We start from the raw sequence: 26,678 nt of genomic DNA on the forward strand, positions 1-26,678 counted from the left end.
ATTTCCCTCTACTCACAACCAATTTTGACCAGGCTTTTCTGAAATCATACTGAATGTGGCTTTTTGTGGTACATCAGAATCTAGTGTTTAATCAGAATCAGTGTATTCAATTAGGAGCAGCTCACCATTGGGAGATTAAACTCAGGAAAAAATAGAAGTTTTTTTCACTTGTTTGATCAGATGCTTATTAAATACTGTGATCTCTGCTACCACTGAGAATATAAAGGTAAAAAAAGACTAAATAATAACAGCATTTATTGAGAGTTTAGCATGCTGCCGACACCAAGAAGTGTTTTTTGTATGTTAACTGTGCTGATTTGAAACTGTTATGTACCCCAGAAAAGCCATTTTTTTAAATACATTTTTGGGGGCAGATCTATTGTTTGGTGGGACCTTTAGACTGGGTTGTTTCCATGGAGAGGCGACCTACACAAATGTGGGTGGTACCTTTCAATTAGATTGTTTCCATGGTGATGTGACCCCACCTATTCAAGGTGGGCCTTAATTAGTTTACTAGAATCCTTATAAAAGTGGACACAGAGAGTAGAGAGATGAAAACAGGACACAAATGTTTGAGATGCTAAGCTAAAGATGAAATACAGAGTTTGCCCCAGAGAACAAGGAGACATAGATGTTTAGAATGAAAGCCACTGGAAACCAGAGCTGAGAGAGGTGTTTGAAACCAGAAGCTGGGCGAGAAGTACAACAGATGTCACCATGTGCCTTCCCATATAAAAGCCAAAAAAACAAAAGAGTCGATTGGAATGATGTTGGTTGGGGTTTAGTAAATCACAGCAATTAGCACTATCTAACTGAAGCTTGCATAAGAGTAGTCTGCAGAATAGCCTCTTGATCTTTCTTAGTCACTGATGCCTTATTTAATTAACATCCTTTCCCCCTTTTGGTCAATCCCACATAGCCAAGGCCAGACTCATCCCAGGGAGTCACATTACACACTGTCAGGGAGACTTTCACCCTTGGATGTCTTGTAGGAGGGAGAGGGTAGTGATTTTGCTTGCAGAGTTGGGCTTGGAGAGAGAGAGGCCACATCTGAGCAACAAGAGGTTTCCTGGAAGCAACTCTTAGGCCTCATTATAAGTAGCCTTAGCTTCTTCACTAGAAAAATAAGTTTTATAAAAGCAAGCTTCAAAATCTAGGGCTTGGGGCAGGCAATGGAGATTCAAGTGACAGAATTTTTGCCTGTCATTCTAGAGACACGGCTTCAATTCCCGGAGTCTACCCTTGCCAAAAAAATCAAGGGCTTGGCCTATTTTCTTGGGAGTCCCCAATGGTTAAGAGGATACCCAGGGCTACCCAGATTTTCTAGTTACTCCCTTTAGCATGTCTTATAAGTCAGATGTAGTAGCAATGAACTTCTTTAGCTTTTGTTTATTTGGAAATGTTTTATCTCTTACTTTTGAAGGACAGTATTGTTGGATATATTGGTTTTGGTGACAGTTTTTTCTTTTCTTTCAACACTATAAATACATCATCCCTTTGCTTCTGGCCTCCATGGTTTCTAATGAGACGTTGGATGCATATCTTATTAAGGATCCCTTGTATGTGACACGTTGCTTCTCTCCTGTTGATTTCAAGACTTGCTCTCTTGTCTTTGGCACTGGAAAGTTTAATCATGTTTCTCAGAGTGGAACTCTTTGACTTTGTTATGCCTGGAATTTGCTGAGCTTCCTGGATTTGTATAATCATATCTTTCATCAGATTTTAAAAGTTTTCAACAATTACTTCTTCAAATATTTTCTTGGTCCTTTCCCTTTCTCTCTTCTGTTTCTGAGACACCTATGATTCATATATTCACATGTTTGGTAGTGTCCCACAGGTTCCTCAGGCTCTGCTCTTTCACTCTTTTTTTCATATATTTTTTTCTTTCTGCTCCTCAGATTGGACAATTCCAATAGTCTTATCTCCAAGTTCACTTATCCTTTCTTCTGCCTGCTCTAATCTGCTCTTGAATACCTCTACTTAATTCTACTTTTCAGCTCCAAAATTTCCATCTGTTCATTTTTATAATTTCTGTCTCATGGCTGAAATTCTCATTTTGCTCATATACCATTGTCTTGGTTTCCTTTAGCTCTTTGTCCATGTTTTCTTTTAGTGCACTGATTCTATTTAACAGAGTTGATCTAAAATCTTTGATTAGTAATTCCAGTAACTGGGCTTCCATCAGGATATTTTCTGTTGAATTATTTTTTCCTGTGACTGGCCCATACTTTCTTGACTCTTTGTATGTTTTGCAATTTTGGGAGAACTGGATTTTCTGAGTATTATGTTGTGATCTCTATGGAAATCTAGTTCCCCCACTCCTTAATGCAGCAGACCAAGAAAAAGAAAACAGAAAAATTCAAAAGAAAGAAAGAGAGAGAGAGAAAGAGGAAAAATACTGAGAAACAAAACACGCCCACACAAAAAAGCAAAAAAGGATGCCCTGCCTCTTCAAGTCTCTTTGTAGTTGATGGTGGGAAACTGAAAGTTGATGCTGTTGAAGCCAATCTGAGGCCAGCATCTGTATTGGCCCCTCAGGGATCTGGCAAACAGGAAAAAAAAAAAAGCAAGAAAGGAACTTTCTCCACCTATCCAAACCCTGCAAATAAGGTGCATGGCTCTTTACATCCCAACAGACGCTGATGTGAACTGGAAGCCATTAGGACTGAGAGGGCTGAAATCAGCCATACCATTTGCACTGGGCCCTCAGATATCTGCCAGAGAAGAAAGAAAAGGAAGAAGGAAGCAAAGAGGGAAGAAATGAGGAATGGAAGGAGGGAAGGAAGGATAGAAGGAGAAAGAAAGAACAGATGGAAGGATGGAAGGAAAGAAGGAAAAGGAAGGGAGAGAGAGGGAGGGAGGGATGGAGGGAGGAAGGGAGGAAAACCAATCAAACAGTCCTGATAGATGCTGGTGGGATCATGGAACCCTGGCTGCCAAGAAGGCTAAAACCAAGGCCAGCATCCATGCAAAAGAAAAGATGCACTGTCTTTTTATGTCCCTATGGATGCTGCTGGGAGGCCAGAAGCTGCTGCTGCCCAAAGGGCCAAAACTAAGACCAGCACCTGCAATGGGCCCTCAGTATCCACCACACCAAGAAACACCCACACACAAAAGAAACCAGCCAAAGAAGGTGCATTGGCTCTTTACATCTTGATGTGTGCTGGAGAGGAGCTGGAAGCCGCTGGAGGGAAGGTGGAAGCCACTGCAGTCCAGGGGGCTGAAACTGAGGCTAGCCTCCATGTTGGTCCTTCCCTGATTCGTGCAGGTTGACTTCAACCCGCAAACCCAACTTTTGGAAGATGAGGTTTCCTTTGTCCGCTCTGACCCCAGCAGGCAGCTTCCAGAATCTGGACCCTATTTCCATAGCTGCTGCTGTTTCCACAAGCGCTGCTGCAGGATAGAGGAATGAGGGCTGGTCACTGGTTTACACTACTCACTTTGACTAATTCTCAGCCGCCTCCCCCTTCATCTGACACAAACTTGGTTATTCTGAATGTCCAGTCTGGCTCCAGGGATTACCACCTAGTTAATTCCAGTCTCTTTTTCCAGCTTGCTCATTTTGCTAGTGGAGAGAGTAATTTGTAAAACTTACTACTCCATTTCATATCTGCACTCTCCTCATTTGTCTGGTTTTTTATCTCTTCGTTTTGGCTATGTCTTGTCTTCCCATATGTTTAGTTATTTTTCACTGAGTGGCAGACAAAGTCCACGAAAAACCAGTGATAACATGAGGCTCAGGGTGATGTATCTTCCTCTAAAGAGGATTTTTACTTTTGCTTTTAACAGGCATTTAGGTGAGGCACACTCACTATTTGAAATTATTTGAATTTTGGCTTCAGTCCCTGTGAGAGTTGTTCTATTTTGGATCCACCTAGACTCAAAGTTCCAAATGAAAGCTTTAGGCTGCTTACTAGGGCTGCTTCTCCTTGGCAAGATCTGAATACAATTACCATGAATTTGCTGAAAGCTCTGCTAAGCTTCTTAATATCTTGGCTCCTACTTTTGGAATTGACAAATTCTTCAAAAGGAAGAAGACCCAAAAGCTAAGTTCACCTTTCTGGGCTGTCCTCCCCTCTTGAACACTGGCTCTGCAATTTCTCTTTGCCTTAGTAGCTCTACCATGCTGCCAAACTGACCTTTTTCTTTTCAACTTTGAGCAGCTTTTCTCCAGAAAAGAGCTGATCTGAACTAACCTTACCCACTAATGCTGAACACATAGACAACCATTTTAAATAAGGTGATCATTTATCATACACACCAGGACACTCCTGAAAATGAAAGAGGACACTATTAGTAATTACATGGGGACACTAGAAATAAACCAAAACTATCACTGCCAAATCAGGATGCATGGTCACCTCAATAATAAGGCATAGTGTAGTTTCTGAAAAATAAATTAATTTAAGAATCACATTGGCCAAATCAAGAATATGGAGGTCCTGCCTCTCCCTTTGCAGTGACTGAATATTTGATACTAAGAATAGTAAAGAGCCCTTGTTCAATGTGGGAAGAGACTACTTGGCAGCTCATTGTACCAACAGAGGGGGTTAACTATCACACTCAGCCTGGTAGTTCCTGACCCCATAACCCATCAATGTCCTCGGCTGGAAGTCTTAGCGCCTCCAGAGGCGCTAAGTTTGGGAAGTCTTTTACAGCAACATTAGAGAGAAATTTTCCCAAAAAGATAAGAGAGAAGCCTTAGAGTTGAGATGAAAGTGAACACAATTTGCAAGAACAGCACTGACCTCCACCACTCCAACCCTCACTGGCCAGAAATTCTACTCCCTATAAAGGAAAGACCATAGTAAGTGAAGTGCTTGCTGCCTTGGTGTCTGAGAGAGCTAGATTTGCCTCCTGGGTCATCTTCTAGTATGAACTCCTCTGGGCTTAGAATTGTTCTCTGACCATTGCCAGAGCTGAGCCTAAGAAGGTGCTCAATAAAACAAACCCAGGTCGATACCTAATTATAGACTCACCATTTTGTTGCCTAACCCTTCCTGGAATTTTTAATGGTGCTATTCAGGATATTACTTCCTATTCTTAATCTGCATGTTTTAGACGGCTTGATTCAAAACAATGTTTTGGATACAAACAGCCCAACATTTTTCCAAAACACGGACCTTATCGGCATATAAAGTAATTTACCACATGAACTGTGTTTGAATACTTGCAGGTGGATAATAGATTAGAGTTCCTAAGATATCAGTGTATTTTCCCATCTATGGTACAGTGCAGCAGGAAAGAAAACTACTCAAAAATAAGAAAACAAACTATGGTCCCCAAAACTTATCTCAGGTCTACGTGTTATTCTCATTTACCAAGACCAATAGCAACAGAAAATAGAAATGAAGCGCTGAAAACACTGATCCTAGCAACAAAGTAATGAGTTAAACTTTGTATAGGGTGATGTTGAGGCCAATAACCCAGGGTCCAGTTCAGCTGAGGCCCTTGGGAACATCCAAAAGCTAAGCTCTGCTGTTTGATTTGCTAAACCCTGGCGGAGGGGAAGATGAGCTTCCTTATGGCAGCAAGGCTTAAAACAATGGAAAAAGGAGTGCAAGGTCCCTGCTGAGCGGTGTGAGCCTTGTGCTTTCACATCATCCAAATAAACTAGAGCCGTTCCAATAGCGTCAATCACAAAGTCAACTGTAAAGCTCTTTCATCATTCACAGTGGTTAACAGACCTTCCCTCATCTTAACCTCCCTATGACAGCATCCTGTCTGTCTTTCTTATCCCCCTATACCCACGCCCTCAACAAATATTTCCAGACTGACTGACTGAGTCCTCCTAAGAACCCAGAGGGGGCAGAAAGGGCTAATTTAGCACAACACTTCAGAAGAAAAAACTGACACAGGTTTAAACTGATCCCCCAGATAAGTAGGGGCCCTTCCAAATTTCAGAGGTTTAGCTTTTTCTTTAATATTTATTTTGACAAATTTCAAACCTCAAGAAAACCGAAAAATAGAATAACAAATAAGTTGCAAACATAACGCTGCATCCTTAAATATATTAGTAGCTGTTTCTTTAGGACATTCTCACTCAGAGGTTTAATTTTTGTGTTTTTTTTTGATACTGTGTGTTCAAAACCAAGTTGTAGGGGACATTTTCAAAAGCCTAGTACAAAAATCTGAGAGGATGTTATGGCAGCCCATGACAAACTCGGAGATTTGTCCTGTAAGTACGTGTTGAAGAGTACTTTGAAAACTATTGCTTTTTTCTCTCTTTGCTTTGTATATTTGTTATATTATACAATAAAAAAAAGGTAAAAAAGAAATTCCAGTACAAAATTCACTTTCAAGAAGTTTATTATATAGTTGGTGATTAAGACTGTACAAACATGAAATTATCAGGAATGAATTAAATCCTAAACTTGTCACAGTGAATGTAAGTGAAATAGCTCAGAGAGGAGAGAATTTGGGTTAAGATTTCGGAGAGGATATGTGACAGAGACAAACTCACTTTTATCAAACCTTTTATTCTTCCTGAGCACACATCTAGACTACCTTTCACAGCAAGCCCATCACAGTCAGATGTGGCCATCTTTTTTTTTTTTAAACTTTTTTTATTAATTAAAAAAATTAACAAACAAAACATTAAGATATTCCATTCTACACATAAATCAGTAATTCTTAATATCATCACATAGTTGCATATTTATCATTTCTTAGAACATTTGCATCGATTTAGAAAAAGAAATAAAAAGACAGCAGAAAAAGAAATAAAATGATAATAGAGAAAAAAAAGATCATACATACCATACCCCTTACCCCTCGCTTTCATTTACCACTGGCATTTCAAACTAAATTTATTTTAACATTTGTTCCCCCCTATTATTTATTTTTATTCCATATGTTCTACTCCTTTGTTGACAAGGTAGATAAAAGGAGCATCAGACACAAGGTTTTCACATTCACAGAGTCTCATTGTGAAAGCTATATCATTGTTCAATCATCATCAAGAAACATGGCTACTGGAACACAGCTCCACATTTTCAGGCAGTTCCCTCCAGCCTCTCCCACTACATCTTGAACAACAAGGTGATATGTACTTAATACATAAGAATAACCTCCAGGATAACCTCTCGATTCTGTTTGGAATCTCTCAGCCATTGACACGTCTCATTTCACTCTTCCCCCTCTGATCGAGAGATGTGGCCATCTTAACTGTTACTGCCAAATGGGATGGGAAATGAAATGGAATGTGCCACTTTTAGGCTGGCCTATAAAACCATGCACTCAAGGGTCTGCATGTTCTCCTTTTTGCTGGTGTGATCCGAATAAGCACAGTGACACTGGAAGCCAAAAGTGGAGAATGGCAGACATAAGATGAAAAAGTCCGGGCGGGCCACGGTGGCTCAGCAGGCAAGAATGCTTGCCTGCCATGCCAGAGGACCTGGGTTCGATTCCCGGTGCCTGCCCATGTTAAAAAAAAAAAAAAAAAAAAGATGAAAAAGTTCTGGTTCCCTGAAAGTGGATGGCTCTCCTGAAGGGAGTCTAGGAGAGCCATCCACTAATCAGGAATACCCATTGCGCTGGTTTGAAAGGATGTATGTCCCCTAGAAGAGCCATGTTCTAATCAAAATCCCATTTCGTAAAGTCAGAATAATCTCTATTCAATACTGTATGTAATTACATCATCCCCCTAGAGATGTAACCAAATCAAGAGTGGTTGTTAAACTGGATTAGGTGACATGTCTCCACCCATTTGGGTGGGTCTTGATTAGTTTCTGAAGTCCTATAAAAGAGGAAACATTTCGGAGAATGAGAGATTCAGGGAGAGCAGAGACTGTTGCAGTACCACGAAGCAGAGAGTCCACAAGCCAGTGACCTTTGGAGATGAAGAAGGAAAATGCCTCCTGGGGAGCTTCATGAAACTGGAAACCGGGAGAGAACGCTAGCAGATGACACCGTGTTCACCATGTGCCCTTCCAGCTGAGAGAGAAGCCCTGATTGTGTTCACCATGTGCCTTCTCACATGAGAGAGAAACACTGAACTTCATAGGCCTTCTTGAACCAAGGTATCATTCCCTGGATGCCTTAGATTGGACATTTCTATAGACTTGTTTAATTGGGACATTTTCTCAGCCTTAGAACTGTAAACTAGCAACTTATTAAATTTCCCTTGTTAAAAGCCATTCCGTTTCTGGTATATTGCATTCCAGCAGCTAGCAAACTAGAACACCCATTTGGATATGTAAGAAAGAAACTACTGTTTTGATTCACTGCACTATTTTGCATTTGTTGAAGCAACTTCACATGTAACCTTGATTAATATAAGCTGGGGCTTAAAACCTTCTTGAATATGTGTAGAATCAGATAACACGGTATAGGAAAATAATGATTGCACTTTTTTTTTTTACTTTCTGTACATATGAGCTTCACCTTAGCTGGCCAGAAGCATGATGTGCTGCTTCACGGAAAATTAAGATTATTAAAAAATGAATACAAAGAGAAAGAACAATCAAAGTTCTATTTCCGGTAGTATGGCAGAACAGATACCTGTCAATCCTCTCACTGAAAACAACCAAAAATGCTGAACAAAATATTCCTTCAATATATAGTGGGAAATGTATCAATAAGTTGACAAGAAAATAAGGCTTACTCAGAGCAGAACACTTATATCAATTTTCACCCTGAAGGCATTTGACAAACTGGGAGAACTTAAACATCTGTTCTTACAGTCTGGCAAGGCATAGGGAACAGGAGACAAACTTGGGGACACTGAAAAGCAAGGGCCCTCCAAGGTACAGGATAAGATAGGACTCAAAAAAACTACTACAATAAAAATGCCTATCAAAAAATTAGTGTTGAATAAGAGGGAAAAAAAACTGCTCCTGAAAATCTGTAGCCACAAGACTGCCCTCATATGGGTTTAGGGTATAAATTCATAACCTGATTGGTCCCAAAAACATCAAGTAGAGAATTTTAAGTCCATGAAGGTTGGTAATGATCCTTGGCACTTCATAAGAACAAATGAAAATTCTAGAAAAAATAACCTTCAACTCAGATCTCAAAGAATTCCCACTGATAAAGGCTCAAAAGAATACATAAGCTCATAGTAAAACAAAACAAAGACAAACAAAACACAAACACAAGGAAACAACAAATAGTAGAATTAGAACCATAAAACTTCAAATATTAAAATTATTTGAATAAATAAAAGAACAAATGTATAAGAAATGAGCTAAAAGGAAACCATAAAAATATGGTTTTTTAACCATATTTTTTTTTAAGATTTTTTTTAAAAAAATCTTTTTTTAAAAGATTTTCTTAAAGATCCAAATGGAGTATTCAAAACTGAAAATAAATAATGAATCAAAAAACCTCAATAGACAAGTTTAACAGCAGATTAGACACAGAAGCATGAAGAAATTAGCTTAGATTAGAAATTTAATTAGAAATTTAATCTAATTTATCTAATCTAAACCCAGACTATAGCACACAGAGACATGTAGCATTAGAAAATATGAAAGAGAGGTTAAGACACAGGGAAGATTCATCCGCTGTTTAAAAAAAGCTGAAAAAGTGATCAGAGTTCATCTAGAGATATGAATGAAGCTGATCTGGATAGGACTAAAGTAAATCAGAATATTGGCTAAAGGATGATCTGGCCCATATTTTCAAACTTTAACCTCTGTGTGAAATCAAAGGGAGAGAGGTTTATTTGGTGCAAAATTTAAATTTTGGGTAGCATCTTATCTAATCTAATTTGTATGGTCAGTTACTTAACACCATAATTACATGGAATCTTGAATAGGGTATGAGATCTTGTTGGTTTGTACAAGGTAATGTAATGCCCCCAAATATCCCAGAGTATGCTGGTTTGAAAGGATTTATGTACCCCAGAAAAGCCATGCTTTAATCCTAATCCAATCTTATGGAGACAGTCATTTCTTTTAAATCCTATTCAGCAGTGCATGGTAAAACTTGATTAGGTTATTTCCACAGAAACATAATTCACCCGAACTGTGGGTATTAACCTTGTATTAAAAGGAGATGTGACTCCACCCATTCCAGGCGGGTCTTGATTAGTTTACTGGAATCCTTTTGGAGAAAGTTCAGAATGATGAGCTAGCCACAAGAACTACTAGAGCCCACACAGCCAGAGACCTCTGGAGATGAAGAAGGAAAACGTCCCCAGGGGAGCTTCATGAAAGAAGAAACCTAGAGAGAAAACTAGGCAGACGTCATCATGTTCACCATGTGCCTTTCCAGTTGAGAGAGAAACCCTGAACTTTCTTGAGTAAAGGTAACCTTTGTTGGTGCCTTAATTTGGACATTTTTATGGACTAGCTTTAATTGGGACATTTTCTCGGCCTTAGAACTGTAAACTAGCAACTCATTAAATTCCCCTTTTTAAAAAGCCATTCAGACTGTATCACATTCTGGCAGCCAGCAAACTAAGACACAGAGTAATTAAAAAGTATTTGCAAAGAATATAAAAGTATTTGTGAAGTTCCCTTGGGGGACTGGGGACAAAGGAGGAAATATTCAACACCCCCATCTGAAGAATTCTTGATATTTCTGCAATCAGTGGGAATAACCAATACAATAGGCTGAGCCCTTGAAGCTTATTCCTGCAAAGGAGAAGCCATACCTATTGATAATTGTTCCTAAGAGTCACCCCCACCCAGAACCTCTTTTGTTGCTCAGGATGTGGCCTCTTTAAGCCAACTTGGCAGGTGAACTCACTGCCCTGATCCCAAGAGTGTGAATTTCCCTGGCAGTGTGGGACTGACTTCCAGGGAGGAGCCAGGACCCAGCATCATGAGAATGAGAAAGGCTTCATGACCAAAAGGGGGAAGAGAGAAGTGAAACAAAATAAAGTCTCAGTGGTTCAGAGATTCCAAACAGAGTTGGGAGATTTTCCTGGAGGTTATTCTTATGCATTATATAGCTATCCCCTTTTAGTTTATGGTGTATTGAGCAGCTAGAGGAAAGTACTTGAAACTGTGAACTGTGTTCCGGTAGCCTTGATTCTTGAAGACCATGTAACTATATAGTTTTTATAATGTGACTGTGTATTGTGAAAACCTTCTGTCTGATGCTCCTTTCATCCAGGGTACAGACAGATGAGTGAAAATAGAAATAAGGATAAAACATAAATAAATAATAGGGGAGAAAAGGGTAAACTTTAGGTAGATTGAAATACTGGTGGTCAATGAGAAGGGGAGGTATGAGGTATGGGATGTATGAGTTCTTTTATTTTCTTTTTATTTATTTATTTTTCTGGAGTGATACAAATGTTCTAAAAATGATCACGCTGAAGAATACACAAGTATGTGATGATACTGTGAGCCATAGATTATGTAATATGGTTGGACTGTATGTGTGTGGATATTTCTCAATAAATAATATTGTTTTTGAAAAGGACACAGGAAAGACAGAGCAGAATAATACTACATATACCCAACTTAGGTTCCAGAAGTACAAGAGAAAGAGCATGGAACACAGACAATATTCTAAATATGTTCCAGAACTGATAAAAACATCAGTCCACAAATTTACAAAGCCCCCCCAATCCCAAACAAAATAAATACATAAAAAAAAATAAAATGAAATTCACATATAGACACTTTATAATAAATCTTCAAAAAACTAGGGACAAAGAGAATATCTTAAAGAAGCCACAAAGGTACCTGAAGAAAGAGTACCTTTAAATACAAATGGCAATTAGACTTAGAGTGGATTGCTCAGCACTGGAAGTCAAAAAACAATGGAACAATATCTTTACTATGTGAAGAGAAAATAACTACAATTTTAAACCTAGCAAAATACATTTCATACCTAGCAAAACTATGTGTTAAGAATAAGGAATAAACTGCCTGCATGCCAGAGACCCGGGTTCTATTACTGGTGCCTGGCTGTGTTGGTTTAAAAGGATGTATGTCCCCTAGAAAAGCCATGTTTTAATCTAAATCCCATTTCATAAAGGCAGAATAATCCCTATTCAATACTGTATGTTTGAAACTGTAATTAGATCATCTCCCTGGAGATGTGATTTAATCAAGAGTGGTTGTTAAGCTGGATTAGGTAACCACATATCTCCACCCATTTGTGTGGGTCTTGATTAGTTTCTGAAGTCCTATAAAAGAGGAAACATTTTGGAGAATGGAGGAGATTCGGAGAGAGCAGAGAATGCTGCAGCACCACGAAGCACAGGGTCCACGAGCCAGTGACCTTTGGAGATAAAGAAGGAAAACGCCTCCCTGGGAGCTTCATGAAATCTGAAGCCAGGAGAGAAAGCCAGCAGATGACACCATGTTCGCCATGTGCCCTTCCAGCTGAGAGAGAAGCCCTGATTGTGTTCGCCATGTGCCTTCTCACATGAGAGAGAAACCCTGAACTTCATCGGCCTTCTTGAACCAAGGCATCATTCCCTGGATGCCTTAGATTGGATATTTCCATAGACTTGCTTTAAATGGGACATTTTCTCAGCCTTAGAACTATAAACTAGCAACTTATTAAATTCCCCTTGTTAAAAGCCATTCTGTTTCTGGTATATTGCATTCCGGCAGCTAGCAAACTAGAACACTGCTCATGCAAAAAAAAAAAAAAAAAAAAATAAGGACTAAATAATGACACTTTCAGACAAACAATAACTGACAGAGTTTGCCATCCACTGATCTAAACAAAATGAAATCTCAGAAGAAAAGTGACTCAGAGTGGGGTAGAAGGACTCATAAGCAAAGAAAGTAGTAAATATATGGATAAATCTGAAAAAAAAATTCTATTCAAAATGATAATAATAATGTCTAATCTGTGGGACTAAAAAAACCAAGGAAGAGCTAAAACCCTGGGTAAAAACAGGATCTAAGCTCGTGGCACTGGGAGTGGGTCACTGGAGTTGAGTGGGCTAAGGTCCTTGGACACTTTGAGAGAAGAGGAAAAATATTAATTAGCTTTAGGCTTTGATTAGTATTCATGTTACAATTTCTAGAGAACTACTGCAAAATAACAATAGAGTAAAAACTCCCAAGAACTATAAGAGAAAATATGAAATAAGAAAAATAATAAATAATCAATTCAAAAGGCAAGAAATTAAAGATAAAGAAACATGAAAGAGGCAGGACAAATGGAAAGCACAAACTAAGATGGAGGAATAAATCCAAATGTATCTGTAATTATAATAAATATAAATGAATTACATATTTCAGTTAAATGATAGTTATTTATAGAATCCATTAAAAACAATTTCCAGCTATATGCCTATATAAAAGACACATCTAAAATATTATGATAGACTTTGAAAAAATAAAAGATGGAAAATCAAATGTCAGCAAAAACTAACTGAAAGGAAGATGATCACATCTTACAGTTGTTTAGTATTGCTACATTCATATCAGACAAAATACACTTTAAGACAAAAGCACTGTGAGAATGAAAGAGTTACTTCATAATAATAAAAGATTTCATTTTCCAGGCACATAGAACAATTCTAAATATATAGACACAAAATAATCTTACTTCAAAAAATAGAACGAAAAACTTGTAATCACTATCTTATTGGAAGATTTTAATACATCACTCTCAGTAAAAAAAATAGATCAATCTAAGATATCAGTAAATAGAAGATTCAAACAACTTAATTAACAGCTTGAATTAACATTAAAGGATTGACATCATAAGACAATGTTCTATGATCAAACAGCAATTGTTAGAAATCAATAACAAAAAGTAACTTGAAAAATACCATAAGTTTAGAAATGAGAAAACTTTTACGTAACTCATAAAACAAAGAAAACATCATAATAAATTTAGAAGTTATTAGAACAGAAAAATGAAAACACTGCATAATAAAACCTCTGGATAGACTAATTCAGTACTGAAAAGATAATTTATAGGTTTTAATTTTATGTTAGAAAATAAAACTTCAAAATTAATGAACTAAGCAGCCATACTAGGGAGTTAGAAAAATAACAAAATCAATGAATACAAAAAGATACAAGCAGAAATAGAAGATGCTGTGGGAAAGGTCTAAGATGGCAAAAGCTTTCGGGGGAAAGATTAATAACAAAAATAAAATTCAAGAAGAAGGAAGCATATATACAATATGAGAAATGAAAAGCTGGACTGATTACGAAGTCAAAAGAAAAAAATAGTAAGAGGCTATTGCTCCCAAATTTTAAAACCAAGATGAAATAAACAAATTTCTATATATATATAAATTGGTAAAATGGATTCAAGAAGAAAGAGAACACCAGAATAGCCTTACTAAAAAGAAATTGAATAAGTAGTTGCAAATCTTCCTAAAACTCTGTGCCCAGATGAACAAGTGATTACTGACACTCTATGGAACACAAAATTCCAATCTTATATAAACTATCTCAGACATAAGAAAAAGAGGACTTTCTAACTTCTCAAAGGCTAGAAGAGCCTTGATTCCAAAACTTGATATGAAAAGAAAATTTTAGGACTTCTCATGCATGAATGCAAATGTAAAAAGTTCTAAAAATTATTATCAAACTACACTTAGCAATGTAGACAAAAGAAAATACCATCATGCCAAGTTGATTTATCCCAGAAATGTAAGGTTAGTTTAACATTAAAAAGCCAATTCACAACATTAAAGGGGGAAATCATATAAATAGCTCAATAAATGTAGAAAAATAATTTTATATAATTCAACACCCATTCATTATTAAAAAAAAAAAATCTGTAGAATACTAGGATTAAAAATCTTCCGAGCTTGGGTGGGCCACGGTGGCTCAGCAGGCAAGGGTGCTTGCCTGCCATGCCAGAGGACCCCGGTTCGATTCCCGGTGCCTGCCCATATTAAAAAAAAAAAAAAAAAAAAAAAAAAAAACAACTTCCGGGCTTGATAAAGGGCTTTTACAAAATACTTTTGGCAACACCAAATTTCCAGGCAGGACAACAGGAGCATTCCTTGCAAGGTCATGAACAAAAGAAGGGACCCTACCATAACTGCTTTCCTCAGGCCTGTATTGGAAAGTCCGGCCAGTGCAGTGAGGAAAGGAGAAGAAGTAATAGGAACTAGGATTAAAGCAGAACAAGATTGTCATTATGTGGCAATATGGTTATCTACGCAAAAAGCTCTAAAGAATTAATAACATAATAGAATTAATAAGAAACATAAATAAAGTTGCTGGACACAAGATTAATATGCAAAATCAATTTCATTTCTTGAAATATACATTCCAGTACAATTAACTGCTTTGACACAGCAATTAATTCCTAGATATGTACTCAGCATATGTTCATCAAAAGATATCATCTAAAAAAAAAAAGACATCATCTATATATATATGAAAGCTCATACCCGCACTATTTATAATAGCAAAAACTAGGCAAATACCTAATACTATACTGTAATGAAAATGACATGACTCCTCACAGACATAATATTGAGCAAAAGACAACAGACATAAAAGATAATATACTATAGTATTATTCTGATATAAAGCTCAAACACAGGCAAGCTAGCCTCTGGTGTTCAAAGCCAGGACAGCGGTTGCCGTGGGGAAGGAAGTGGCTTGGAGAAGATGAGTCAAATGTCTTGAGTGCAGGTAACATTCTAGTTATTGTTCTGCTTGCTAGTTCCATGGGTGTGCTCACTTTAAATCTTTACCAAGCTTTAGGTTTGTGCTCAAATTTGCATGTATAATTCAGTAAACCATTTACATAACAAGTCAATTAAATATCTATACAATTAGCAAAAAATTGATATAGATATAGACATATATAAATATGCACACAATATTTGTTTATACATACAACATATACCCAATATATACATATATGCATAACTATACACTACATACACATAATGGTACAAAAATAAAACTGTACACCTACCTCATACGATACACAAAAACTAACGCCAACTGGATTAAAGACCAAAGGGTGAAAGGCAAAAAAGACACTTCTCAAATGAAGAAACATGTATGGCCAATAAATATATATGAAGAGATGCTCGATCTCATTAGTAACCAAGAAAATTAAAATTAAAATCACGAGATTATTTCACACGTACTGTATGTGACAGAAATCTAAAAGTTTGACAATGTTAAATGTCAGTGAGAATATGAAACAACTTGAGACATTTATACACTACTGATGGATGGTAATTGATACAGCCGCTTTTAAAAACAATTTTGCACTGAGATTCGTATATTTGTGACCATTAATTTCATACCTAGATAGTTATTCTACTGTAAAGGGCTTCAATTTTTTTTGACTCTTGTTCCCAGTAAAATTATTTAAATTATGACCCAGTACACAAACATACACATGCACTTATACAAAAGTAAATAAAAGTGTTAGGAAACCATTGCTAACTTTATTATATGAGATATTCTCTGATATATTGTATGAGATAAACTCACCCTCACCCACATGTGAAGAACACTAACCTATAAAAACTTTCGCATATCTTCACCTGAAGATATATAGAAGAACCTTCAAAGCAACACCTGAAACAACCCAATAACCATTGATGATAGAATGGATAAATAAAGTTTTTGATACATTCACACCATGGAATAGTATACGGCAGTAAAGGAATGAAGGGATCACAGCTGCACACAACAATATAGGTGTTTCTCAGGAACATAAGGTTGAGCCAAAACAAAAAAGATAAACAGGAAACTGCAGAAGAGTATCTAAAAAGTGTCTCCATTTATACGAAAGCATGCACAACTAAACTTCATATGGTTTCAAGATAAAACATAGATGGTGAAACTATAAAGAAAAACAAGGACATAAACAGAAACTACACAATTCACATCCTACAGTGCAAGAGCTGTGTCCTTCTTAGCTGCAAGGGAGTCTTAGGAACGTGGTTGCCAGCTGAGACCGGGGAGAATGAACACAAGTGGAAAGTAGGAGACTCTGCCACAGGCAGCAATTCAACCGCCTTGAAAGTCTGGGAGAGGATCTTCCATCCTCCAACAAGAGTCTGGGAGACCCAGGTCGAGGAATTCACCTTAAGGAAATTATCTTGGTTTGTCAGGCAGTTATGACAAATACCACACAATGGGGTGGCTTAAACAGCCAGCGTTGTTGAATGGCTCACAGCTTCAGAGGCTAGAAGGTTCTGAAGAAGACTTTGTAGAAAGAATATCAAGGCATCACCAAGGCCATGCTTTCTCCCCAGTCTGTGGCGTGCTGCAATCTTTGGGCCTCCTTGGCTGGCATCTCTGCCTCCATCACCTGGTAATCTGACCCTCCTAGTGGTTGCTCTTCCAGGTTCTGCTGACTTGCAACTTCTTTCCCGTGGCCTTCTCTTTATAAGGCACCAGTAACACCGACTCTCCCTGATTCAGGAAGACCCACATTGATTCAGTTGGCCACACCTTAACTAAAAATAACATCTTCAAAAGATCCAACTTATAAACGGGTTCACGCCCACAGGAATGCAGATTAAGAGAAAGAGCATACTTTGTGTTGCAATATATAATACAACCAACCCCAGATCTGTAAGTGGCTCCCTTTACCCAGGACACAGACATCCTAACCTTATGCCTTGATGGTAGAAGGACGAGAGGGTAGAGCGGAAGTGAAAGAAGAGCCCAGATAATTATGGGAAAGATAAAGGAGATAAGAAAGGAGGACAGTGAAGTGGTTAGATGCTGGTGTCCTTAAGAATGGCTGTGTCTTTAACAAGAGCGGGTAGCACAGAATGCAGAGGGATGTCCTGAATCCACCACCCTCCATCGCTTGTTCCTTCTCACGTCTTTTCAGGATGCTTTCACCAGCCTGCGGCACAGCTTCCTCAGCTTGGAGTTAGGGCAAGGTCGAGTCAACAGAGCTCTGACACTCCGTGGTGCTGATGAGGACGCTGAGCAGGTGCATCGTGCCTGCCTCACAGTATGAGAAGCAGAGGGGGTGACCCCTTGCAGAGACCACCAGGCCAATGGGCTTGAGCAAGAGAAAGACTAGATCAATGTCTTTTGCAAACTGTAGGTCACATTACAAAGGTCCCAACCAGTAGTTTTTTTACTTAAAGGAAACAGAATGGAATAGATCACAGTGCATCAAGCGTAATAAGAGTGGTAATATTTTGTACAACTTTTATTTCAGGTGCACATGCTATCTGCTAAAAACTTTTGTCCACATATACATGTGTAAATATGTTATTTACTGGAACTTCCTATACAATGTATCTTTATTGTGAGCCATGGCCAAAAGAGAAAAAGTATGAAAACAACTAGATCAGACTGTGTATTACAAGAGCCACAGACTTCCACTGCCCAGTGGGCTGGAGACATAGCCCTAAGGGCAGAGGCCACCCGGCCCAAGGCCCCTGAGCATATGCTCTTCCACAATAAGAAATAAAAGGGAAGAGCGAGTTCGACACCCTCCAACAGACACAGAAGGAGGCGGTAGGGTTGGGAAACAACAGGAGGAAGTGGACATTGTTTTCCCAGGGAGATTAAGAATTATCTTAAGGACTATTTGGATTATCAGATCCAACTAAGTTTTAAAATGGATGGGGTCAAAAATTGTTATTCTTTTTCCTGCCAGTCAATGGGTGCACTGAGGAGGAAAGTTAGCTGTAGCTAATTGAAAAAGAAATTGCATTTTCCATTCACATTGGAGTTGCAGAGTTGGTGAAACTGGTGACTACAGCACGAGAACAGAGAAGAAGGTTGTGGTCCAAGGAGTCTTACGATCAGAGGCATGGGCGCTGGAAGGAGCAAGGCAAATTCCAGGATGAAGAAGCTCTGATCTGACCCTAGGCATTCCGTGAGGAGTAAGGACTAGGGCTAGATTACAGAAGGACTTGAAAGTTAGATGGAGGAGGACAGACATTTTGAAGTGGGCAACAGAGAACCCCAGAGTTTCTTAGAAGACTAGGGACATAACCACAATGGCGACATCATGATAAAAATAGCTATGAGTTGGCCTACATGGTAACAGGTTCCTTGCCAGGTGCTTTTCAGGGAGACTTTGCAGTATCCTTTCAGGATTTCCACATTACTGAGTTTTATATCCACACTATTGAGTCTTCAGTAACTCAGTTAAGGTCACACAGCTGCAAGTGGCAGAGGCAAGGTTTGAAAGCAGGAAGTGTAGCATCCAAGTTCCTACTTCTAGAATGTTCTAGGGATAGAAGTCTTCAGGAGGATTCAGAAAGAATAGGAACGAGGAGGGACAGAGAGTCATCGAAGCACTCGCAGCATTCCAAGAGCTCTAGAAGAGAAGATGACTGTGGGGAGAATTCCAAAGATAGCAGCAAGAAGACTTGGCGATCAATGGTAAAAAGTGAGTGCCCGCATTTTCAAGCCCAGGAAACAACGATAACGATGGTAACAAAGGAAAAACAACAAAATTAGAGTCTTTTTTGAACATTTCTGCTTGAATGCTTAGACTGTGAATGTATACCTCTTCTGCTGTTGTTATTTTTCAGACTGTAAAACCACTTTCACAGGATCTTCATTCATTCTGAAGTTCCCAGGACTATTAAAAATGATTATTCTTCTAAAACATCTCTAGTTTCGGAACTGTGCAAGGAGCGAAGAGTAAAGGGTGGGCACAGCTGCTGCTGATGCCCCGGGCGTGTCCCTCTCAAGCCTTTCGCCAGGTCAATCTCCACCTACCACCAATGGCATCAAGAAGTCCCTGAGAACCTGCCCTGGCTGAAACCAGCTCTGCCAGCTTGCAAGCAGAGCTCTGTGCTGGGAATCCACACCCCTGAGAGCAATCCTCAGCCAGTCACAGAGAGCAAACAGGCTGGGGAGGCTCTCAGCTCTCCCTGGGGGACTGCGTTCCAGCTGCCCCCAAGGGAACTGGTTGGACAGCTCACTCTCTACTGGCCACCATTCCTTCTCCACCTCCCCCCTCCTCCTGCTACTGGCCTCTTCCTGGGACCTTCTCCCAAATAAACTCCTCACCCTGGCATCCTCATTTCAGGGTCAGTCTCTCAACTAAAACAAAAAGGCATAATACCTCAAGGAGGAAACTCAGCTGAGAATACGAAGTTCAAAAAAAGATACATTTGGGGATATTTCCATTTTAAGAAGCCAGTTAGACTAACAGAACAGAGAGTAGGCCGTCTGCAAGTGATTTCTTCACACGTGATGGAAAATGCCTGGGATTTAGACTTGGGGGTCTGAGTGTGATCAGCTACCACCAAAGAGTATGTGGCCCAAGAATGCAGTTGCCTCACTTTCATTAGTGGCAAAAATGGAACATTAACACATATTGTCATGGCTTACTGTTATGAGAATTATAACATTAATACTAGGTTATTATTATAATCAACTAAGATAATACATGGGGCAGCACCTGATAAAACAAAAGTCCCTTACCAAAGGAGGTGATTTTTCCTAAATTACCCAATACTGGCACACTTACCCAAAGCAACTTATTTCTTTCTTAAGAGACTATTCCAAGTGCGAAGTCTAGTCACTAGAAACGACATGACATGACTGTCTTAATTTAGAAACAACATTTATTAGCTAATCATTACATACTAATTGATTTTACTTTAAACACTGCAAAAGCGTTAAGTCTGCCGAGTCAGAGCATCACAGGGGAAGAGGTCTCTGAGGTTATCTAAAGCCTAACCTCCTATAATAGACTAAAATCCCCTCTCCAACAGGGCGTGTCCCTCTCTGAATCTTAAGAAAGCAATCTCTGCAAAGGTTAACAGGTGCGCAAAGTATGACATTTGGAGAAGTCCTCCATTAGTGACTTCAGCAATGCCCTGGTAATTGGCATGCCTCCACCAGTTAAACAAAAAGTCCCAAGAACGTCAGGGTTCAACACTCATTCATAAAGCATTACTCATAAAGGCACAGCATGCATATGCCTTAGGATGGGTCCCTAGATTTTTGTGGCTGAACACATGTTCTTGTTTGAAGGGCAATGGGGGAAGGAATAAGATGGCTTTAAATGACCCAAACATGAAAAGCTTTGTTTCAACACAGTTCAGTAAATAAAAGTTAACCACAGTCATGTTCATTCATTACCACACACAACAATTTTGCACTTACGCTAACTTGACCTTTGGAGAGGAAATATTTTCTAACAACACAGTTCCAGGAGAAATTGTTGGAAGATCTGTGGCTTCCCAGATCACAGTTTATTTTAACTGCCAACCAGAGCCGTAGACAGGTAGTAGAAACCTAGCAAGAAACCTGGGGAAATGACAAAAGAATATAGAGAAGGATAACTCAGGGCTTCCTACTTGCAAAGACCTACAATGGCGCAGCCTTCACAAAACAAGGCAGGGCTGGCTGTGGCCACAAGAAGCACAAATCTGCCACCTATTCGTGCAAGTCTCTGCTTTTTTCCTACCCCAATGTGCATGTGAATCGAGAGGCTGTAAGAAACTAAAAGGCGATTCCTCTGTCCACACCCCTAGAAATCCCTAACCCTGGGAGCTTCTGCAATATGAAGTGGGAGAACTGGGCCCAACCTCAAAACTGCCATTTCAGCACAGTCTCATAATAGATAAGATAATGTGAATCTATTTGATGATATTCAAATATCATCTGTCTTATTATTTTACTCAACACTCAAAACACTACTGACTCTGCCAGGCAGATTATGTAGCTTGGCAAACTTTCATTTTGTGAATGGCACTTAATAGGAAATTATTTTCAGTGACTAACTGAATAACAATGATGTAACAGATTCTGAGGTGGTAATAGAATGACTCTATGCATCTGAGTAAAATGATAACCAAATAATCTCAAATGCTTCCAGTGAGCTTCCCATAACTTAAAGGAAAGAGGATCCTGGTGTATAAGTAACCCCTAAAAATCATCCCTTCCCCTTCCCTCATTCTAGCCTGGACTAGTGCACTTTCATACCTGTGGCTGGTCCTATCTTTTTCCGTATACACAGGTCAGCATATTGGAGTGTGTAGTATTACTACACACTCATATTACTACCTCTTTTCTAGTCGCACTCAGCACAAGCGCCTTTTAAATTGTCAAATTCTCTTTGGCTAAGAGGTTCCAGGATTCTGCAAGCAATCCACTCATACCTTCTTTAGAAAACAGTTTGGGCACTTTAAAAGCAACAGTGTTCCCAAGAGGACTAGGGTGGACCTTAAGCACAGCCCAGGGAAAGAAAGAAGGTTCTGGGTTCCTGGCTCCTGGTTTGCCCAGCACAGTTCTGTTTTTATTTGACTCCTGTATTGGTCTTGCAAAGATTCCTTTTGGTGCTAAGTTTAAGACGAAAAAAAGATGTCTTAAAAAAATACGTGAAAATCATTACATTAAAGGGTTCTCTCTCCCCTAGGCACTCTAAATTCCTTCCCCACCTCCCTGGCCAGGCTGTTCTCCTCTAATGGAGGTTTATGCAAGTTCCTTTAAAGAAGCCCATCCAGTTTTCCTCCTGAAACTTACATGAATTGAAACAATTAAATATATTTAGTTACAACAAGCAAAAAATAATTCAGAGTTGTGCACACTAAATCCTTTCAAGGCTAACATTTGTTTTTCTCATATGTACTCCAAATTGGCTTTAGCCTATCTTTCCTTCCCACTTTACCCCAAACTTTGAGTTTTCACCATCAGCAAAGCTGGCACATACTTAACATGTTTTCTGTTAAGTTAAGGGAACAAGGAGTTGTCTCTCTCTTTTTGCCTCTCTATGTTAATCCAAAATCAAGATTGGCATTTGGTTAGGATTCTGGAATAGTTATTAGAAATCTGGTATAGCCATAAAAAATACCAGATTCAGCAAATATGTGTGTACCTATCTGACAACTGAAGATGAATTGGAATTTTATTGAATATCTTGTTAATTTCTGTTGGTAAAATAAATTGTATATGATAGCATTATGATCAATTTTTTTTTAACCCCAAAGCCAAAGAGAAGTAAACAGATGAACCAGAGGTTGGGGGCGATTTAATTGTACCCCTGAAAAGTTTCTTTATAAACAAAGTGTTCTGAGAAAACTATTGACAGACAATGGAGAAGGAAGGCAGATTCTAGAAACCAACAAATCCCATTCATTTCCTTCAGTTAGTAAAAATAAGCAACTGACATGTTTCCTGCCAATGAAGAGACTTGCAGATAAGAAAGCTCCCTGCAGGAAATCCTTTGCAAAAAGAAAACTCTTGTGCCATTAAACTTAACCTTCTTCACCAAATTCCAATCACTTAAACATTTGACAACATAGGATCGTGAAATACATGCTAAAACACCAAAATGTTGCTATATCATTTCTAAAGTTGCTATTTCCCATGACATAGATCTAAGATATTAAATAACAAAATAGGTAGGACTCTTTCTACCCCACCTACTCCACCTCTTTCAACACACACACCCTATGAAATTAGCTGATGAAAACAAGGGAAATTTGCTTCTCTAAAAAAAAGATCAAGGTGTTAATGGAATGTGATTTAAAACTGACCACTGCCAATAAAGATCAAGCATCACCAGAGTATAAATCATCAGGATTGGAAGGGAAGCGTTTCTTAAAACTTAAATCTACCATCAACATAAGAAAATATAATAAATGCATTAGTTTTAGATTTACGAGTTTCAATTGGATCCCCAAAGTCAAAATTTTGGATCCTTGGTTGTTTTTAGCTTAGCAAAGTGAATGGGGACAAGTCTCCAAGCCCTTCTCCTGTCTTTATACTCATGAAACCATTACCAAGGTATTGGAAATATTTGCAACGTTAATTTTGGGAACCTCCCAAATATCCTAAAAACAAAATCACTCTTCCTCATCCAATAAGGGGAAACTTTTCTAAGTTTGCTGAGTAATAATAATTGCAGTTTTGAAACAGATCTTGTTTCCATTTAGGGGATTTTCCTTTCCCTGTTCAGCTACTGGGAACACATCCTCTTACACTTTCTAAAGCACCAGACACACACTCTTCACTTAAGCCAGCACATGCAGCCTTGCAGTAGGGTTCCCAAATGTCCACACTTACTTTGAGATCAATTGCTTGGGTTCAACTTTGAACCTCTTGCACATAGTTAACTCTTCATTATACCTTCCTTAGATAACTCTTTATCCACTGGTAACATTTTAGTTTTTATGGCTCTAAAAAGAGTGTTGTTCTAACAGTAAACATTCAAATCAGTCTGTCCTATTCAGTGCTGGAATACATTCTTCTGAGCCTTCCTTTGCCACACTGAGAAGCAGTAAAATGTGCTCCTTCTTCTTTTAAGGCTTTTTCTTCGTATATTTTCAATTAAAATAAAAGTTATGAATCCAGGAGACTGTGCATTTTTGGCTGTTGTTGTAGAATGACCTTGATTTGACAGGCATGATCTCAGGTTTCAGCAGATGCTGTGGGAAAGCTCAAAGAAGCCAACATGAACTCCAGGCATCTGTCATGACATGCAGGGTTGCTTTTGTTTTTGTTTTTGTTTTGGTGGTGGTGTGGTTGTGTGTGTGTGTGTGCGTGCGTGCGTGCACGCACGCGTGCGTGTAGGGGGGATGGAGTTACTCTCCTCAGTTACCATGACAACCATGTCTCCACTCTTCGGTTATTAGATACCATCCACTTCCTGTGTCTAAATTTTTAAGCCAATCAGAAAAGTGTTTATACATTTAACAACTTCTGGGACAGTGCTTCTTAAATGAGGCTCTTTAAGGTTCATATGAAAGGTCCACAGCCTTATATTTTGTTTAAAGATATAATAACATTTCACAAAATTTCTAAATTCATATTCTTACAGGGTGAAGAATGCCCTTTTTCTTGGATGTGAAATGCATTCTCCTCAAACCAGATGCCACAATTTCTGATAATACTGTTCAAGCTGATTTTAATTGTCTGCTCCTCATTGTCTTTTTTCCTTTCATTGTTGCAGACTTAAATTTAGGGTGTGTAACATGCTATTGAACAAGCCACTTAAATTATCAAAGTAATGATACAGTTAAACATCCATCTGCTGATGGTGCTATTCAAATAGATCAAAAATGGTTAGGAGGAATTATTCCAAGTTGAACAACCAAGCATTCTACAACTTATGACGAGACATAAATGGGAACTATTGTAAAGCACTATGTCTATAAATGTAAGCTAGTAGCTGACATCTGCAAAGAAATATGTCACCAAAATGGCCTACAACATCCAGACAGAAACAACAAAAAATTAAACATAAAGGTATCTGAAGCAAAACTGCACCCGAATTAAAAATCAATCTTGCAGAAATCTATGCACAAGAAGGCTGATCTGAAATTACGGCTCGGCTTTCAAAGAAGATTTGAGGTGACTGTTTTCATAAGTCTCAAGCTAACCGGCCAATCAGTGTGAGAGGAAAAGTGGAAGAGCTCCATTCATTTGTGCAGTCTCGAGCTCTGCACCCCAAATGGGAACTCCTCTCCTCCCTAAGGCAGAGCTGACGATCAATGAAAACCAGGGAACAAAAGGAATATAACAGGATGTCTTCCTTAGCTAAGGAGAATGATTCCCTTTTCCCTCAATGAGCCAGTCGCACCCTGCCTTCCACACGGGAGCGTCCAGCCCACCAGTCCGTTCGAATGAGGCACATCTCACATTTGCCATCATGTGTCCCAACTGCTAGCAAATGTGTCACCTTAAGCAGAGCCTGTCACGGAGGGCTCCCTGAGCCCAGCCAATTGAAACTAATACATTAAATAAATTAATAACCCCACAATTAAAAGCTTCCCAGAGAGCCTGGATTTCCCTTCCCCAAATGTCATCCCAGGAGTATAAACAAAGCATGAAAAATAGTATCCTCAGCTTCTAGAGCTGTGATCGGGGTTTTCTCCTCAAAACAGTGTTTCTCCGAAAAGAGAAATATTTTTACTGTCCTCAACGGAAACTCTCATCTATATATGTCATATCAGGATAAGCAGTTACAGTATTTGGAAAGAAGTTTAAACTGCCCACAGATTTGACACTCTGTTTATAACTGATAGCAAAGCAGTTGCAAAGGCAATGCTGTGAAGTCTGCCCCAGCCAAACTCCACATTTAACACCTTAGTTCCTTGAAAATAAAAGTAATGCCTTGGTTGCCCGTAAAACTGGGCTTCCCAGGAAATAATTAACAGAATTACATTATTTGGCAATTCAAGAAAAAAAAATAGCCACTTGCCTGCTATTATATATATATTTAAAAATAACTATCCACAAATCCTTGGGAAACTTTTTTTTTAATGAACTTACTTTTGAGACAAAACTAATAAAAATAAGCAACTTGCCAATCCTGGATCTTTCCCATTTGGGCTGCATACTATAAATCAATCTGAAAACCAGGTGAAAATATGGGGGGCGGGCACCTTAAAATAAAAAAAATCAAAGGGTGCCCCCCAAATGCAGCAGCCTGAGCAGGGAGCGCGTCTCATGACAATGCTGAACCGGAGTAGATTAGGAGGCAGGAAAGGAGCCCCGTTTTCGTTACCTTCGATCGCCTGGCCCCCCCGCTGCTTCTCGCGGCCACATTGGGGGGCTGCGGCGGCGCTGGACTCGCGGGTGGCCCCGCCGCCGGGTCGCGCCGTCTCCCGGCCGAGCTGCAGCCGATCGCGGCCGGAACCCCGGCTCCAGCGCCCGGCTCCCGCCCGGGGTCCGCGGCGCGGCTCCCACCCCGGCCCGGAGCCCCGCTGGGTCCTAGTGCGCGCCGCGCGCCCGCCCGGCGGCAGGGTCTGCAGCCGGCATGTACCGCAGGCAGGCAGCTCGGGGACACCGTGGATTCCCCCGGAAAACCGAACAAGCCGGCAGACTCTTTCAAGAGCCGCCCGCGTGTACGCAGATGCACCGGAGCTTAATGTC

At 39.3% G+C, this 26,678-nt stretch overlaps 1 protein-coding gene across 3 annotated transcripts in view; it reads right to left on the reverse strand.

Moving 5' to 3' along the window:
- FOXN3 (forkhead box N3) overlaps nucleotides 1–26,437 on the reverse strand; it is a 413,410-nt gene extending 386,973 nt beyond the window's left edge. For 2 of the 3 annotated variants that reach the window (XM_077123298.1, XM_077123290.1), the window contains exon 1: nucleotides 26,311–26,437. The gene's annotated coding sequence lies outside the window, so the exon portion shown is untranslated. The remainder of the gene's footprint in view (nucleotides 1–26,310) is intronic. The other variant, XM_077123299.1, reaches the window with a different exon arrangement.
- Between the last annotated feature and the right edge of the window lie 241 nt (nucleotides 26,438–26,678).

This window comes from Tamandua tetradactyla, chromosome 12 (assembly GCF_023851605.1).
Source record: "Tamandua tetradactyla isolate mTamTet1 chromosome 12, mTamTet1.pri, whole genome shotgun sequence".
NCBI classification, from domain to species: Eukaryota; Metazoa; Chordata; class Mammalia; order Pilosa; family Myrmecophagidae; genus Tamandua; species Tamandua tetradactyla.